This window comes from Schistocerca serialis, chromosome 2 (assembly GCF_023864345.2).
Source record: "Schistocerca serialis cubense isolate TAMUIC-IGC-003099 chromosome 2, iqSchSeri2.2, whole genome shotgun sequence".
NCBI lineage: Eukaryota > Metazoa > Arthropoda > Insecta > Orthoptera > Acrididae > Schistocerca > Schistocerca serialis.
This window is the reverse complement of record NC_064639.1, coordinates 161,018,066-161,036,598: the sequence shown is the minus strand read 5'-3', so window position 1 is coordinate 161,036,598 and position 18,533 is coordinate 161,018,066.

The window sequence follows — 18,533 nt, the reverse complement described above, 5'->3', positions numbered from 1 at the left end:
CACCACTGACTCCACATTAATTTTATTTCAGCGAAAGCATTTCAATTCATAATAATGCTGTGTTTTCCTGTCACACCACTGCAGAGTCTAAGCTTCCCGGATTATCGCAGATTATAAGTTTGCATTCCTGACTGCGAGGCACTGCACAATGTAACTCTTCACTGCATTCTGCATGTACTTATGCGATTAGGTGCCTGTCTCTATTTAAAAGGAAACTTTCAGTTGTCACTACAGTGATATTTCATCTTCCGATCAGCCAAATCAGAGTACATAATATTCTCGCTATCAAGGTGTACGATTACACAAACTCCGCGACTAAGTTGTGGACTGCAATACATATGAGCTGTTTCGGAGAGATAATGTACAATTACCTGCATGTTTACAATGTATCATGAAATTCCTTGCACAGAAATAAAGTTATAGTTGTTTATAATGAAGAAATATGTTTATTAGGGTGAATTTTAGCAGCTCATAATGTTTGTGTTGTAAATGAGCATAATTTTTCATATTAAAGTCATTAACTCACAATGAATTAAGAGCATGCCATAATTAAGAATAACTGTTGTTGCCCAAACTTAGTTAGGCAATAGACATTACAACTAAATTTTAATCTCATAGGCGAGAATGCGCTCCATACAAGAAACGGTAATGAATCTTGCGCGACGTTTATCCGTCATTCCGGCGGCCTTCTTCAAATCTTTATAGTTCTTCGGACTCTCTATGGACCTTAAACTTTTTCTAGACCCCAAAAACTATTTCTTCTTTTGCTTCTGGTAAGCTACTTTTGTTGATTCAAAAAGTAGACTGCTTGTTAAACTTTATGTATAATGGACAGTCCAATGAAATCGAGACAGATGGAAAAAAAATTTGTAAACAGTTTATTATTTCAAAAGCAATCGTCGTAACTGTTAACACATTGGTCCCATTGTAAGACAAGACGTTCAAAGCTCTCTTCCTCTGAACGAAATCGACGGCCAAGGGTGGGCTCCAAAATTATGGGAATGCCATGGGGAGAGATGGTAGAAGAATGTGTAAGGAGTGCCCAGTCGAAATAACCTTCGCAACATGTGGGCCCGCCCACACGTTACCAAAGTTGTTTCGAGTGCGCTACAGAATTTCGCTGTGATATCCTTACACATCGTTCATAAAGTCCTGGTCTCTCCCCATGCGATTTCCACACGTTTGTAGCTCTGAAGAAAGACATTCGTGGTCATCGATTTGGTTCGAAGAGATCCCGCCTAGGTACAGTCATCGTTCCATTGGCAATTGCAAATATTCTTCCATCGAAGCATTGACTGCCTTGTCTCATAGGGATAACCGTATTAATAATTATGCCGCTTAGTTTTCAAATAATAAACAGTTACTTACTTTTTCGTCTCGTCTCGTTTTCGTTTCACTGCTCCTTATAGAACGATGAAATGAAATGAAATGAGCGTTTGGCGTCATTGGCCGGGAGGCCCCTCGCGGGGCAGGTCCGGCCGCCATATCGCAGGTCTTATTACATTCGGCGCCACATTGGGCGACCTGCACGCCGGATGGGGATGAAATGATGATGAACACAACACAACACCCAGTCCCTGAGCGGAGAAAATCTCCGACCCAGCCGGGAATCGAACCCGGGCCCAGAGGACGGCAATCCGTCACGCTGACCACTCAGCTACTGGGGCGGACTATAGAACGATGACACGCCCTTTTCACCTACTCGAAGCGTAAATTCACACAACTACATGTAACATGTCACTTTAGCAGTTTTAGTAGTTTCTTTCTTTTCTGGTACGTTTCCAAGATGCTACTCCAGGCGGGTGTAAAATGAATGTGCGCAAAGGAAAATAATGAACGCGAAAATGAAGATTTGGCCCTGTCTGACTGCCCCCTAAAGCAGATCTTAGGATCTCTTAATGGTGATATTATCTCCTCCTTCTTGCTCCTTAACATATAAATTACAACATAAACATAAATGAACAATTAAGGGAACTAGTAACTACAAATGATAAATGGTGTTTCTGCTTATAAATTTATTGGGGATTAAAACCCCTTTATATATTACAAATGTTTATATATCAATGTCCAATGGACATAAAGACATACAAATGGGTTTCATAACTAACATGAGTGATCAATTGCCCAAATCTGACGCTTTTTATGGCTACGCTATCTAATATAAATAACGCGAAATGACCGACATCACCTAGATACCAAACACTAGAAGACATTATTTTCAAAGATGATCTACAGTGGTGTGCAACCACAGTGGAAATAAAATTTACTTCATCACAGCTGTTTAGATTTATGATCCTAATAAGCCAAAGCAATTAGCAATGTCACCGTATGTATTGTGTCCGGTGCGGCGATGTGATGGTTCTCGTACACGTCTGCGATGATGGAACAACTCTAGCCACAAAATAAAATCTCAAACACTAGGATGGCAGAAGGCGGTCCTATGACTAGTATGACCTAATACTGTCTTCTCCTCTCTGTGTTCTACAGACAAGAAACGCGAGCTTCCAGCTACAAGGACGGAGTTCAGATAACATCTCTACGTGAGTATAGACAAAGGAAATGCTCTCAATCATGAACGCTGCGTACGCAACGATGACTTCCTACTCGGAGGCGAAGTCCAGAATCGTATTAAGTTCGCAACAGTACAGTGCCTAACCGTTCTAACTATAAAATCTCCTGAGAGCAAAGACAGCAAGTCCGTCTGTACTAACAAAAGCTGATACAAAGCGATTGCCGCTCAAAACGGAAGACCTCTTTCTCACCATCGCTGGCTTTCCAGCAAAGCTCGGCTCCCCTCCCTCGTAATTGCAGAAGGCGAATCATATTCTCGAAATAACGGAATATTCTCTCCCACTACAGATTCCTCCGAACGCCGACCAACCATATCGTCCAGCGCGGAAAGTTTGCGAGGAAATATCTATCGTCGGCCAGTGTGGCCGAGCGGTTCTGGAACCGCGCGACGGTTACAGTCGCAGGTTCGAATCCTGCCTCGGGCATGGATGTGTGTGATGTCCTTAGGTTAGTTAGGTTTAAGTAGTTCTAAGTTCTAGGGGACTGATGACCTCAGAAGTTAAGTCCCATAGTGCTCAGAGCCATTTGAACCAATTTTTGATACCTAATTCCGGTTGTAAATCACGGCAAAGTATGTGGATGAGTGCTTGTAAGGTGCGAAATTATAGCCACCTTACACGTTTATCAAAATCCGTTCAGAGTGCACTTGGTCATCACTATTGTGTTATTACCTCGAAATATCTTGCTGATATTGTTGCTGAATCATAATCATTAAATTTGTCTAAGACATGGCTTATAATACGTCTGAATTTATGGCATAGACCCTCCACGTTCTTCTCCCAGTTACTTACCGCAAATCTCTTTTCTATCCCGCTTGTTAAGCAAAAAATTCCGTAGCTTTTCTTTCGTCACCGGCGATCAATGTTGCTGCATCATTGTCGTCTCTCTGCGTTTACTAATCTGAAAAGTGCAGGCCTTTTTATTGCCAGGAGACTAAACCGATAGGGTGAAGTGCTCTAAGTAATTATAGGAAAACAGTTTCCGCACAGTGTCACAAGACTCTTTGGTCCCGTCTCCTGTTATAAACTCGTGCATCAGCCAGTCTATAGATGGCCATTATTTTCCACGGTTCCCTAAAAAGCTTTCAGTACTTTGATGGATACAGAAATACCCGATTGTTATTTTATTACCGCCTTTGGGGTTTATAACCATACAGGTTGCACGAAACCAGAGTGCGCGTATCCAATTTGGCATTGCGCAGTGTGTTACACGACAATAAGTACCCCGCCTCCGTTGGTGCGCAGCCTAGCCTTTCGGTATGTGTACTATTCTCATCTTAATATTTTATTGCTATTAATTTCTGATTTAACTAGCTTTCTGTTTCAGTTATTAAATGTGTATTATTAACATTACTAAGTGAAATTAGAAAGAAGGTCAACGTTGGCCGTACTTTTGATGGTTTATTGACATCAAAATCGATTTTCAATCACATAGTGATCATCTCCAGCGATGTAGTGTACAAATTAAACTCATAGGCACTGATGTCAAGTTATTATCAGTAACCAAAGTTATAAATGCTATTGTGATCGTTTCATAGCTTTGGTTACTGATAATAACTTGACACCAGTGCCTGTGAGTTTAATTTGTGCGTTACAGCACTGAAGATGATTACTATAAGATTGAAAATCGATTTTGTTGTCAATAAACCATCAAAATTACGACCAACGCTGACTTTCCTTCTAATTTAACGTATATGGTCGTTGTGCACACAGCTCTCTATGTAGTCACCACTCAATTACTGAGTGACATAAAATCTGAGCTCTTACCCTAATAATGCTTCTGCTGCTGACTAATATTAGAACTGAGTTGGAAGTAAATGACAATTTGGGAGCTATCATACGATGTACATAACATTTTATTTAACTGATTTGATTGCGAATTTTTTTAAAAGAATTACCCGTTTTGGCTGTACAATAGCCATCTTAAGAATCTACAAGAAAGATAAAAGAGAAACGTGGTTATCTACTGCAGCAAGGGATTAAAAACAAACGTCGGAAAATAGTATATACAAACAATGTATACCTCTCATTAGGTTGGACTGAAATGTTAGCACCATGTAAAGGAACTATGGGTCAAAACTGCCACACGTGCTTCAGTGAGGTATATATAGACAATGTAAAGCTGTCCTAGAGATCGTTGATGCATGCATAACGTACAGATAATTGTATAAATTAATTAAAAGAAAGTTCACCTATAAGTCCCGGGTTTTGAAGTAGTCTCCACTGTATTTAAGTAAGCAAAATTTAATTTACTTTTTTATTTTTAACCATCGGAAAAATCTATTTGTCGTCTGCTCGTTTAGTTTTTATTGCCGTTTCAAATATACCGGTCATTTTTGAAACACCCTGTATATATATATATATATATATATATATATATATATATATATATATATATATATATATATATATAGTGATACGTTGTTGGCAAACATGAAAGTAGTATTTATGGCTTATTAGCATATGATTAGAACAACACTACAGAATCTGAATTTGCAATAACAGTAAACAAGGCTCAGGGTCAGAGAGAAGGGGATAGTGGAAGGATTTGGAGGAAATGGACACACAAAGCGAAACGGAGGAGAAGGACAGAGAAAGTAGGGAGGGGTGATGGACAGGTGTGATGCAGGAGGAGATGGACAGAGAGGAGGAGGAGGTAATGGACAGAGAGAGTGGGACGAGGGAGGAGATGGACAAAGAGTGGTGGAGGATGAGATGGACAGAGACAGGGGAGAGAAGGAGATTAACACATATCTTCAATTCCGATACGAAATAGAAACGTGTGCTTTCTCTTTTCTTCTTTTCCATTCAGCCAGACTGAGCCACTTCCCCCAACGACTTTCGAAATTCCGAAGGAATGTTATCTGTCTCTTTTGCTTTATTTGATCAAAAGAAGTCTTTTTTTTTTTATTTTCATTCTGATACTGAATCCCCTGCCTTTTCCCAGTGGACTACAGTTTCTTCTTCCATCACGTCATCAGACATGTCCCTCACCTAGTACAGGTCTTTCCACCTACCTGGTACAGATTTTCTCTCTCTGCTGCATCCCACATTACTACTACTCTCCTCTTGAAATCTTTACTGACCTACTGTGTCCATCTCTTGCCAGGCCACCAAGTCAGCCTGTCCCCTGATACGTCCATCTTCAAACACTGACATGGTGTTCGATTCGGGTACATTCGCTTCGCATGAGCCAACCACATCAGTCTCGCTGTGCTCATTCTTTCCTCCATGGGGAAGGTCACCTGCAGGCCTGTCCTTATACCTTCGTTCCTGACTCTGTCTCTCCTGGTTATTTGTAGAACGACCTAATGGACCTCATTTCACATACTTATGTCTGACTCTCTCTCTCTCTCTTATTTATGACACATATCTTCAGACTATAATCCACGATTTGCTGGAGATCTGTATAGCTCTTCAAGGTATTCCCTTCTCCCAGATTAGGTTCCTTATTTGGTGGATGGGTGGATGATACCGGATTATTTTGCTACTCTGTTTAAAACTTTAGCACTTCCAGCTCTTGATATGACACTACCCACATAACTGAAACTTCTCACACATTCAACCTTCCAGTATGATGTGACAAGGTGAAAGTGCCCTCTTGATCTTCATTGCGCTGTCTATCGTACATTTCAAATGGTTCAAATGGCTCTAAGCACTATGGGACTTAACATCTGGGGTCATCAGTCCCCTAGACTTAGAACTACGTAAACATAACTAACCTAAGGACACCATCCATGCCCAAGGCAGGATTCGAACCTGCGACCGTAGCAGCAGCGCTGTTCCGGACTGAAGAGCCTAGAACCGCTTGGCCACAGCGGCCGCCAATGGTACATTTATCTACATTTAAAGGAATATGCCGTTCATTACGCATCATCGCCAGAAAGTGACTAGCAGACGCTCGTTGCAAAATTTTTCACCAGAATATTCGATGCAAACCCTCAAAAGCAGCAGAAACGTTCTCTGAGTGCACATTTTTTCTCTCTGGTAGAGGTCTTATGTCTACTGAATTTCTGAGTCATTACGTTCTTAAGTACGGGTTGTGGGCGAGGTGCTTTTCACGAGGCGATGACGAACCGGCCTGGAGTCGCACCCACGAGGTATGACTCACAGCGCCTGAATAAAAGAAGGCCATAATTTCGGGCCCGCTCGTTTTCTCATCGCAATTTCCGACTTCCTTCCGGAGCTCGGGACGTGGAAGGCGCCCCGCGGAGTGGGCGGCCCAGAGGGTGCGAGTGTGCCGGGGGAGCTGGAGTGTTCCGGCGTCACAGCACTGTGCGGAGAGCTGGTGCGGGCTTCGCAGAAGAGAAGAGCACTAATTTGCGATCGGTGCGCGCGTGCGCACAGCGGCTGAGTCACAGTGGGACGGGCAATTACACACGCCACTGGCTCGCTTCGGCAACCAATGTCGCTAAATATTAATGGTTGTCTTACCTCCCATTAGGCGGCCGGAAGGAAGCGGCGAACTCCTTCCCCTCTGAGTGCAGTCATCTCCGTTGCTACGTACGTAGACACCGATCGGATGGGGTGGTCACAGTTTGCGCGCTTGCAGATCTGCTGAAGATTCCAACCTCTCAAACACAGCCCTCTTGTAAGCTGTAGTCCACTTTCAGAAAACAAGTTAAGACGCGCTCTTGAGTGCGCCAACGGAATTGGTTGAGTCATATCCCAGTAAAATGGGGCTAGACATATCTCGCAACAACTGTTGTTATTACTGTTGTAGTTTTCAATCCAAAGACTTCCCTGAGGCACCGCTACACGCTAGTCTACATTGTTCAAGTACCTTTGACATAACATCGAGTGAAGACAAATTCCTCCCAGTGTATGGAATCCATGCACTCATCTATGATGTTCAAACATCTATTGTAGCACCACACCCGACACTTACCTGGTTTTGGCGTGTGTTCACCCCAGCTAATTGACTAACAGATCAACAGATAGTACAAAACAGCTGCAATATCGGATAACGCAAAGAAAGTAATAAGGCCCTGTGACTCCTGATTGAACTGCAGTGGCAGTGTTGACATTGATTCAGAATTGATCCCTTTTAATTAAAAAAGGGTGCACATTGATGTTATATTCAGCTACTGAACACCAGATCCAAATGTTGAATATAAAATTAATTAAGAAAGTGACTTGGGATTTCAGCTACTTGATTGAAAGCAGATGCAGTCGATTAGTACAAATTTATTTTAACTCACGAGCTTCAATCATCACGATTCTCCTAACAGGCAGTGGGAATAAATTGCGTTTACGTGGAGTAAAGCGCGATAAATCAAGATTAATTACTATCGAGTGACCCAGGCGTAATGCGAAGTGCGAGAAGAATTCTACAATACACAGACCATGAAACCCTCGGGAAACTTTGCCGACGTGATCCAACAAATTAATCAGTGGCCTAATTCAAGCCGGAGCGGGTGCAATATCACCGAGTTCACCGTGGCGGGGCGTCGTCGTTGTGAGGACGTCGGCCGGCCTCATGGTGCTGCAAGGCTGCCCTCGTCTATTCATTCCTAGCTATCTTGCTCAATACATAGCTGAACGAAAACTTTCTATCTCCAAGCTCAATCGTTCGGTTTGCTAAGTCCTAAACTGTAGAGATGCTCACTCTCTCTCAGACAAGCTGAGTAAAGGACGCCACGTCCACACTCTGGGCAAGCTGAGAATGGAAAAACCTCTACGGAGATTTCTGCCAGTCCGCTCTTCGCCTCGGTCTCCCCTCCAGCAAAATCACTTATACCAATTTCAATGCAAATCGCGTTAATTATGCGTCGCTTCCCAGCGTCGATCAATGCCTGCTCTGGGAAGTGAACAAATTCCCACAAAATTTCCCTTCCTCTCAGCTTCTGCTATTTAGCTCCTCCTAGGCCACCCATCAAGGTTAGCATCTGCATAAAACACCAATTTTTCCGAAATTCTGACTCCCAGGATAGTACTTCAAATTCCTTGGTCCTACGTTCCCATCGGAGGCCGGCGTATTTCATTCTGTCGCTCTTCACCTGATTTACTTCAGATTCTGCAGACCGTGAATTCAGCATGAAGTTGCTATAGTCATGAACACACATATTTCGGCCTCTGTTGAGCGCTCCACCGTAGCTTTGCATTGCTTTCTCACATGTTTCACTGAAAACCTGATGAAGGACATTTATCAACAGGTGTACAAGTTTTCTGTCTGCTTCCCGGTACATCAGCGTGGGGTCAACCACCCCCTCACTGTCACTCATCTTAAGGCAGCTGGCCGCGCCCCATTACCACTTTCTCAGAGTTTGAGCGGCCCTAATCTGCCTATTGTCACTTCCATTCTCTGCTCCCGAGCCACGCACCACTACCCTGCTGCAGTCAACTCTGAATACTTCCCTGGGATAAACTAGCCTCCAGTAAATCGACGCATTTCCACAAAGTTTTCATGTCGCGTGAATTACTTTAAAACCATCACCCAACATTAATTATTCCAATACATCCATACTATACTCTCTACAAGATGCATTGTGCCTTGTCAGTCAATTTTGTTCAGCCCTACTGTACGCTCAACGTGATTTCGGTGATCTTTAATAACTTAATGTAAGGGGCACAGTTCTTACACTATGGCGTATATATGCAGACTGAAGCAATGAATGAAAATTTGTACCATGGTCGGGATTTGAACCTGGGTCTGCTCCTCACCAGACAGATACACTAACCACTATGCCACCCAGGCACAGTAACTTCGCACAAGTGCATGAGATACCCTAGCACAGATAAATAAGTTGGCGTGCTAGGGTAGCCTGTGAAGTTGCACAAAGCCAAAGTGCCAGGGTGGCGTAGTGTTTAGTGCGTCTGTCTGATGAGGAGCAGACCCAGGTTCGAATCCCGGCCTTGGTACAAAATTTCAGTTTGCATATAGATGGCTGAGACTCTGAAAGATCTCTTAAACTATGTCCCATTTGATTAAAACACCTGTGTCTCGGTTCCAGGCAGGATATCCCATTTCCTTACAAGCTGAGGTGCTATTCCATTTTGTAACTGATTGGCTCTTAACTATTTCTACAAGAAGATTTTATCTTATGGTTGCTGCTCCAGCCACGTACAAAATTTTAAAATATTCCCACACGGTTGGAGAGCCTCTGCAATGCTTTTCGAGTTTAGGGAGAATACCAATTTGGCTGAGGTGTGAATGGGAATTTGGATTGAGGAGGCAGGCGTGCTAGCGCAGTCCATGCAGATATACAAAGCCAGTGCACCTGGGTGGCTTAGCGGCTAGCGCATCCACAAAGTGAGCGGTACACTAGGGTTCATACCCTAGTCTTGGTACAAATTTTCGTTCTTTCTTTCAGTCTGCATATACACATCACAAATTAGTTAGGACGCCATAATTTGAAAATGTGGTTTATAATCCTCCAGCATCTCTAGCCAAGGTCATTGGGACAACAGCGCTTGATCCAGGCGGCTTGACTTTTGGTGATGGAAGCCATTTATGTCGTAATTGTTTTACCAGTAAGAAAGGGAAGGAGTCGTAAATTACCTGATAATCATAACCTGCTCCATTGTCGTACATTAAATCATTAAATGAAAAACAACTTCACAACGCCCCTTCGCGAGAGAGTGTGTGACAGTGTGCATGGTGAGTATTCATGGTGGCCCAACCGGTGAGTGGTGATGTTCATCTCGAATGCCACGTAAAAGTATTTTCAAAAGAAGTTGTATTCACAACAACAAGTCTAGCGTCCACCATCCAAGATATCAGGAAACGAATACCCTGCCACAGAAAAATATTGAGGCAGGTGGTTTGCAAGCTTGCAACGTGCGTGCTCACAGGGCGTAATGTCATCGTCATCGTCGTCATCATCTCGTTCCAAGGATTAGGTGTTATAGCCACCTCCTGTGGCCTCTATCATCCAGCCACTTCCTACGAGGTTTACCTGTTTTCCTTTTGCCATTTGGCCGATAATTATTTTTTTCTATCATTTTGTCAACATGATCTATTTCATTGTCTGCTCTTCTACCTTGTCATGAGAGAACTTTAAAAGTTGATCGTATTTTTTAATCTCATACTTTATCCATTTTATTACCGCCCCTTACATATCTCATGAACGTAACCACTGCTGCCTCTATACGTGATTCATCATTTTTGTTTTCCTCTATGATTCAGAATCAAATCGAAGAGCAAATACAGCCCTAGCTAATCAGAGACAAACTCTTTTAATACAGGAGTCCGGACTATCAATACGTAGTTTAGTTTCAATGTCTAAAGTTGATAAGTGTACAGTACGGGCTCTTCAGTGCCACTAACAACGCTCAAAGCTGAGCCTTCTGTATAATCCTTTCAATAAATGTTTGGTACTTGTTTCGTGTGATGCTGCCGTATTAATTGCCTTAGACATTATGTTATGTGCTCGTTATCCTCCCATATAACAAAACTACAACTCATAGGTTTCTAAGGAATGAGTCGCATAGCTCTCGAAGACGACGACAAGGCCATGGAAATGGAAACTAGCTATTTTAGGTATGTAAGAGGCTGGTTTAATACCACGGAATCAGAGCCTAAGAAAGTCTGAAACAATGAAGTACATATATGTCCATATTAACAGAAACTAAGGAAAACAGTATTTAAATAACCACACGTTAATTTACACTGGAGCAACGAGCATTGAGTTGAGTAGGTATTCTTATAGTTGAAAAATGGAAAAGTAAGATAGATCTTTATGACTATATAAATGAAAGTGGATTGTGAAAAATTCTCTAAAAACTGACAGAAACCCCGCGTCAAGCTCGCACATTTTTTTCTTTGATTAGCGGTTTCGGTTCCTTAACTGAGCCTCTTCAAATCCAAGAATATAGAAAATTTGGTATAAAAAGGGAACAATATAAAATACTTTCAGTACCTGAATTTCCATATTGGAATACACAACAGTCTAAAATGTTCAGTGTGTGACACTCATTACACATCGTCATATTTATTTTAGAGCTAAGTCACCCTAAAGTTAAAATCGTAGTTGGTTATGTAAATTGACAACATTAATAATTAATCAAAATTGTTATCCTGCCCATTCTTTACATTTATGTACAAACTATCGACAGCAAAATGGGAACTGTAATAACATTTTATTAGTGATTAATGCTGTCAAAAAGAAATGTGTAATAAGTATAACTTAATAATATTTTATACTGGTATGTACTCCATAATGGTAACTGAAGTACTGAATATTTTTGTTGTTCACTTTTTATCTGAAATGTTCCGTGTTTCTTCGTATGAAAACGGCTCAGTAATGAGCCAAAATCGGTAATCAATAAAGAAAATCTCCGACCTTCACTTAGGATTTTTATCCATGAGTGTTTTGAAACAACAGATCGCGAATCTTTGAATAGACATTGTCAAAGAGTAACAAAAATTCTCCTCACGGAGTTTGTTCTGAAATTCAATAAAGCTGATAAGTGGTGCACCTAATTACTGCAAGGAAACAGTGATTTACACTTAAACAAAGGAGGTTGTGAAAATATATTAACAAACATGTAAAAATCACATCTCTACTAAAATGCTTTACTCCGCTTCTAGACACGATTTTCCGTTCAGCATCAGGTCGTTCTCTCAGGTATACGTCTTCTTTCATGGGAATAGCTGTGACGTCGTAAATGTAATGATGATCGCAGAAACATACCTAGTAGCGACCGGATTCCAGCATAAAGCATTTCAAGTTGCAATGAAACGAACGTTTTCACTGATCATTGTTCTTTCTTCACTAGTTCCATTAAAATAAATAGGCAAGCCTTTCTCCAATGAACAAGTGCACTACCTTGCATGAATGCAAGCAATTACGTGAGTCGCTGAGGTGAGTGGCCTCAAAACAGATTTAAAGGTAAAAAATAGTTAGGATTATTTTTTAAAAAGGTCGGTTGGTATTTTTCAAGCTATGTACATTACTGACGCACCGAATGCCTCATTCACATACAGGTTCTGTGTAATCTGCCCCGCAGATGCTCCTGACAATCAGTTCATAATTACTGGTACCGCGATCTGTCTGACCATTTACACGTGAATCGAATACGTTTCCTCTTCCAGTGTAGAATTAACGGTGGCCCTATGACAGTTTCTCTGCCGTTACATACCATGGTAGCAGCTGACTGCTTCCCCGTTCATACGGATTCACGTTTTGTAGCTCGGGAATTAAATCAGGTTAGCCCGTGCGGAATGTTGATTGATTCCGATAGCCTTTGCTTCGTGGCTCGCCAAACACTGCACTGTCCTAGGCTGGTGATATTGCTTCCAACGGATTGTTCCCAGTGCGCACAGGGTTTTGGGGGTACAGATGAACAATTTTATTACTCACGCTCCCACTACTATGTTCCATTAATAGTTGCAGGCATCTTTTCCAGTTTCCCTTTAAGAATATGATCTGCTTCATTATGACTGTCTGATTTGATCTGAACCATTAAATATTTTGTAGTTGTAGGTGAAAGATATTAGTGATATGGCTTACTAGATATTCTGTAATACGAAAAAACCCTTTATATCAGTACCATACTCTAAGTGGTTTTGAGGAAACTAGAGCCACATCATTTATGATTTTGTGTTTATGTACAATGATGTTCCTCAAACTTAATGGCATTAAAATTGTGTTCTGAAGGGAGACTCTACATAATGCTGGGAGATTGCTAGAGTGATATCAGTTTTTTTAAGGATACAAAAGCCTGTGCAGGAACTAAAGAGGAATAAGTTTACTGGTCTCAGCATACGAGAAATATGTTGAAATCTTAAACATAAGACTTAGAAACCTAACGGAAGTAGTACTGCATGAGGAACAATTGTGTTTTAGGAAAGGACGCTCTACGACAGAGGCAGTTACTATTTACAACATATAATACAAATACAGAGAATATAACAAGGAAGTATATAACAGAAGACGATCAACATTCTAGATCTCAAAGAAGAAATTACTAAAGAGATACTAGCTAACAAAGGAGTACATAAAGGCTGCTATATCTCCCTAACTGTGTTTAATATTTATATACATGAAAAACAGAATTTCAGAAAGGCATATACCTAGGCAAAAGGACTTTTTTAAATAACTTACAATATGCTGATGATGCAGTAATAGTAGCACATAAAGAAGAGGACCTTCAGGAAGAAATTCGCGTACTGAAACAAATGAGTGAGAAGTTTGACTTGGAGATCTCAACAGAAAAAACTATGACAATAGTCTTTATGGGGTAGGTAATATGCAGAACACCTGGTTAGTAGACCCTGCTAGTTCTGTGAAATCTCGTCGTTCTAGGACTGGTAAATACTACCAATATACTGCTACATCAGAAGAGTTTAGACAACATAAACCACTTTAGTTACCTAGTATATGACGTGACATATGGCTGCAGTAAAGATATAGAAGTTAAGCTTACTAAATTCAGCCGGGTATGCGGAACAATTAACAGAAATCTTCGAACCCAAAATAGGGAAGACACTGTAAATTCTACAAAACAGTTGCGAGACCTGTGTGGTTGTAAGTAGGCTGTTTAGGTTTTTATGTTGGTAACGCCATGTAGCGCTCTATATGAAAGTCACTGACTGTGCTGTGGGCAGTCTGTGGCTGGTTTGCATTGTTGGAATTTGCCATTGTAGTGTTCGGCAGTTGGCTGTTAACAGCGCGTAGCGTTGCGCAGTTGGAGGTGAGCCGCCAGCAGTGGTGGATGTGGGGAGAGAGATGGCACAATTTTAAGAGCGGACGATCTGGACGTGTGTGCGCCAGAAGAGTAAATTTGTATTACTGGATATTATGAACTGATTTTATATATATATATATATATATATATATATATATATATATATATATATATATATATATATATATACTCCTGGAAATTGAAATAAGAACACCGTGAATTCATTGTCCCAGGAAGGGGAAACTTTATTGACACATTCCTGGGGTCAGATACATCACATGATCACACTGACAGAACCACAGGCACATAGACACAGGCAACAGAGCATGCACAATGTCGGCACTAGTACAGTGTATATCCACCTTTCGCAACAATGCAGGCTGCTATTCTCCCATGGAGACGATCGTAGAGATGCTGGATGTAGTCCTGTGGAACGGCTTGCCATGCCATTTCCACCTGGCGCCTCAGTTGGACCAGCGTTCGTGCTGGACGTGCAGACCGCGTGAGACGACGCTTCATCCAGTCCCAAACATGCTCAATGGGGGACAGATCCAGAGATCTTGCTGGCCAGGGTAGTTGACTTACACCTTCTAGAGCACGTTGGGTGGCACGGGATACATGCGGACGTGCATTGTCCTGTTGGAACAGCAAGTTCCCTTGCCGGTCTAGGAATGGTAGAACGATGGGTTCGATGACGGTTTGGATGTACCGTGCACTATTCAGTGTCCCCTCGACGATCACCAGTGGTGTACGGCCAGTGTAGGAGATCGCTCCCCACACCATGATGCCGGGTGTTGGCCCTGTGTGCCTCGGTCGTATGCAGTCCAGATTGTGGCGCTCACCTGCACGGCGCCAAACACGCATACGACCATCATTGGCACCAAGGCAGAAGCGACTCTCATCGCTGAAGACGACACGTCTCCATTCGTCCCTCCATTCACGCCTGTCGCGACACCATTGGAGGCGGGCTGCACGATGTTGGGGCGTGAGCGGAAGACGGCCTAATGGTGTGCGGGACCGTAGCCCAGCTTCATGGAGACGGTTTGCGAATGGTCCTCGCCGATACCCCAGGAGCAACAGTGTCCCTAATTTGCTGGGAAGTGGCGGTGCGGTCCCCTACGGCACTGCGTAGGATCCTACGGTCTTGGCGTGCATCCGTGCGTCGCTGCGGTCCGGTCCCAGGTCGACGGGCACGTGCACCTTCTGCCGACCACTGGCGACAACATCGATGTACTGTGGAGACCTCACGCCCCACGTGTTGAGCAATTCAGCGGTACGTCCACCCGGCCTCCCGCATGCCCACTATACGCCCTCGCTCAAAGTCGGTCAACTGCACATACGGTTCACGTCCACGCTGTCGCGGCATGCTACCAGTGTTAAAGACTGCAATGGAGCTCCGTATGCCACGGCAAACTGGCTGACACTGACGGCGGCGGTGCACAAATGCTGCGCAGCTAGCGCCATTCGACGGCCAACACCGCGGTTCCTGGTGTGTCCGCTGTGCCGTGCGTGTGATCATTGCTTGTACAGCCCTCTCGCAGTGTCCGGAGCAAGTATGGTGGGTCTGACACACCGGTGTCAATGTGTTCTTTTTTCCATTTCCAGGAGTGTATATATTATATAGGGAAACATTCCACGTGGGGAAAAATGTATCTAAAAACAAAGATGATGTAGCTTACCAAACGAAAGCTCTGGTATGTTGATAGAGACACTAACAAACATACACACAAAATTCAAGCCCTCGCAACCCACGGTTGCTTCATCAGGAAAGAGGTAAGGAGAGGGAAAGACGAAAGGATGTGGGTTTTAAGGGAGAGGGTAAGGAGTCAATCCAATCCGGGGAGAGGAAAGACTTACCTTAGGGGGAGAAAAGGACAGTTATACACTCGCACACACACACACACACACACACACACACACACACACACACACAGACACAGACACACACACACACACACATTATATATATAAAATGACTTTTGTTTGAACACTATTAAGGTAAATACATTGTTTGTTCTTCATCAATATCTTTCATTTGCTAACTATGTCTGTGAGTAGCTAGAATATTTTATTCAGCTGGCAGTATTAGCGCACGCTGTATTGCAGTAGTTTGAGAAACGAAGATTTTTGTGAGGTAAGTGATTCATGAAAGGTATAGGTTATTGTTAGTCAGGGCCATTCTTTTGTAGGGATTTTTGAAAGCCAGATTGCGTTGCGCTAAAAAATATTGTGTGTCAGTTTAAGCACAGTCATTTATAATTTTTTAAGAGGACGTTTCATGGTTAGCAAAAAGCAAGAGAGACGTATTCAGGCTCAAGAAATGAAATTCGTGAGACGAGTTAAGGGTTGCGCAACAGAAGACACACTAAGGAATCAAGATATTGGAGAGCTAAAAATTTTTAATCTAGTGACGAAATTCTAGAATATAGAAGAAAATGGAACGAACACCTATAAAGAATGAAGAATGATACACTCCCCTTGTAAGCTAGAAATCGTAAATGCCAAGGAAAGAAGATAGAGGAAGACCTCGGCAACGGTGGGTAGCGTAACTGGCTGTTTCGCCTAACACATAAAGAGATGAAGAAGAAGAAGAAGAAGAAGAAGAAGACGAACTCAGGCTCATATCTTCCTCTGTCACCGTCTGTGTGATGCAGGCATTCGCATGACGGCCCCTTTCAGGTACAACTCTGCCAGTTACTGTTTCCAGTGCAGCACTCTCTCTCCCAAATGTAGCTTCTGAGAACTATGCAAGAAATTACACATGAGTTTCAATGTAAGTGGTGAGTACCTAGTTTCAGTCCTTTCCAGTACAACAAGATCGTCAGGCATATGACATCGTTCACTTCCATACAAAACTACACACGAGCTGAAACCCTCGTGTGTATCTTTCTTAACTCTATCAGAAATATTTTTACTACCAAAAAATAGTACGGTTTTTCAACATCTCTTTTCCCATTGTATTGTACTACTTATTTCCTCCACATGTCTTCCATTTTCTGTCACCACCCTTCTTTAGTATTGGTACCTGAAATATAGCTCTCGTTCAAGAGTGTTTCCTCCCAGGAATATTTCGACGGAAACTTCATGCTTGCTGATGATCGATTTGTCTGGCACTACATGACGATCCTAGTCTTTGTATTGGTTATGCCCTCCAGAGGCGGTAGGAAGTAGCCCCTCTTGTGTGTTGCCTATCATCCATTCATTCTGCTCCGCATGAAAGAGGTTAGGCCCACCAAAATTGAAGTTTCTCATTCGCTTCTAAGGTATCTTTTTTCTGCTCAAAGACAATCATTATTAAGGTTTTCTTGTTGAAAATCACGCTAATATGCAGAACACCTGCTAAGCAGACCCTGATAGTTCGGAGAAATCTCGTCGTTCTAGAGCCGGCGAATACTGAGGACGCTGGGAAGGGTCAGCGAACATTTTGTCTCGAAAAAAATTTATTTACAATTAAGTAATTTATCACCCCTGCATGTTTGATGCAAAGACTTCGAAACACAGTGGATTTATCCTCATTCTATACTCTTACGACCTCTCTATCATAATTTGTTGATTCAGTCAACACTGCGTAATTAAGAGGATACTTGATTGTCTTTATCCTGTCTCCCTCTACTATTACGTCTTCTACTTTATGACGATAATCCCACAGGTTACTTGTCATTAAATCACTTGGCACCTAGGCAGAGGGTACAGTGCTTTCTTTTCATTGTACTATAAAGCAAACATTGATGAAGAGGTTGCGAAACTTTGACTATTGAATTCACAGCTGCTCCGTATACAGAGTGGCATGGAACTCAGTCCAGCTTGTTTGCCTGATCGCTAGGTAGCAGAGTCGGTTGCAGCGGAAGTCTCCTCTGTTTATGGACCGAAATGGGTCTTTAAAGCTGCTGTACACGGCCAAGAGTTCTCCACGTTGCAGGACCGGGATTTTGACGTCAATTCCTCTCTAAACTACCGGCTATGGAAGACCGCCACTTGGAGAGCTGTCACTAGGCCCGTCGGTTCGCCCTTAACGCTGAGGGCCAGCGCCGAGTCGCCATTACTGTGTCGTTAGGTGGTCCTTCCAATCGGTCCTTTCAGCCGCGTCGCCGGACGTAGCGTTTGGCGCAGTGTGCGACGCGGTGGGAAAGCTTGGCGATTTGGAGACATCACAGAACGAGCACGAGGTCACACCCCACAAAACAGCCACACTGTTTCCCGTTAAAACTAACACACCCCATTGAAGGTGGCATGCTACTAAAGATAAACTTGCATTAACAGTAGAGCGAATGACTATCGTTTCAGTGCAACCTCAGAAAATGGATGTGGGTATTGCCGTCTAAGTTCTGTGTA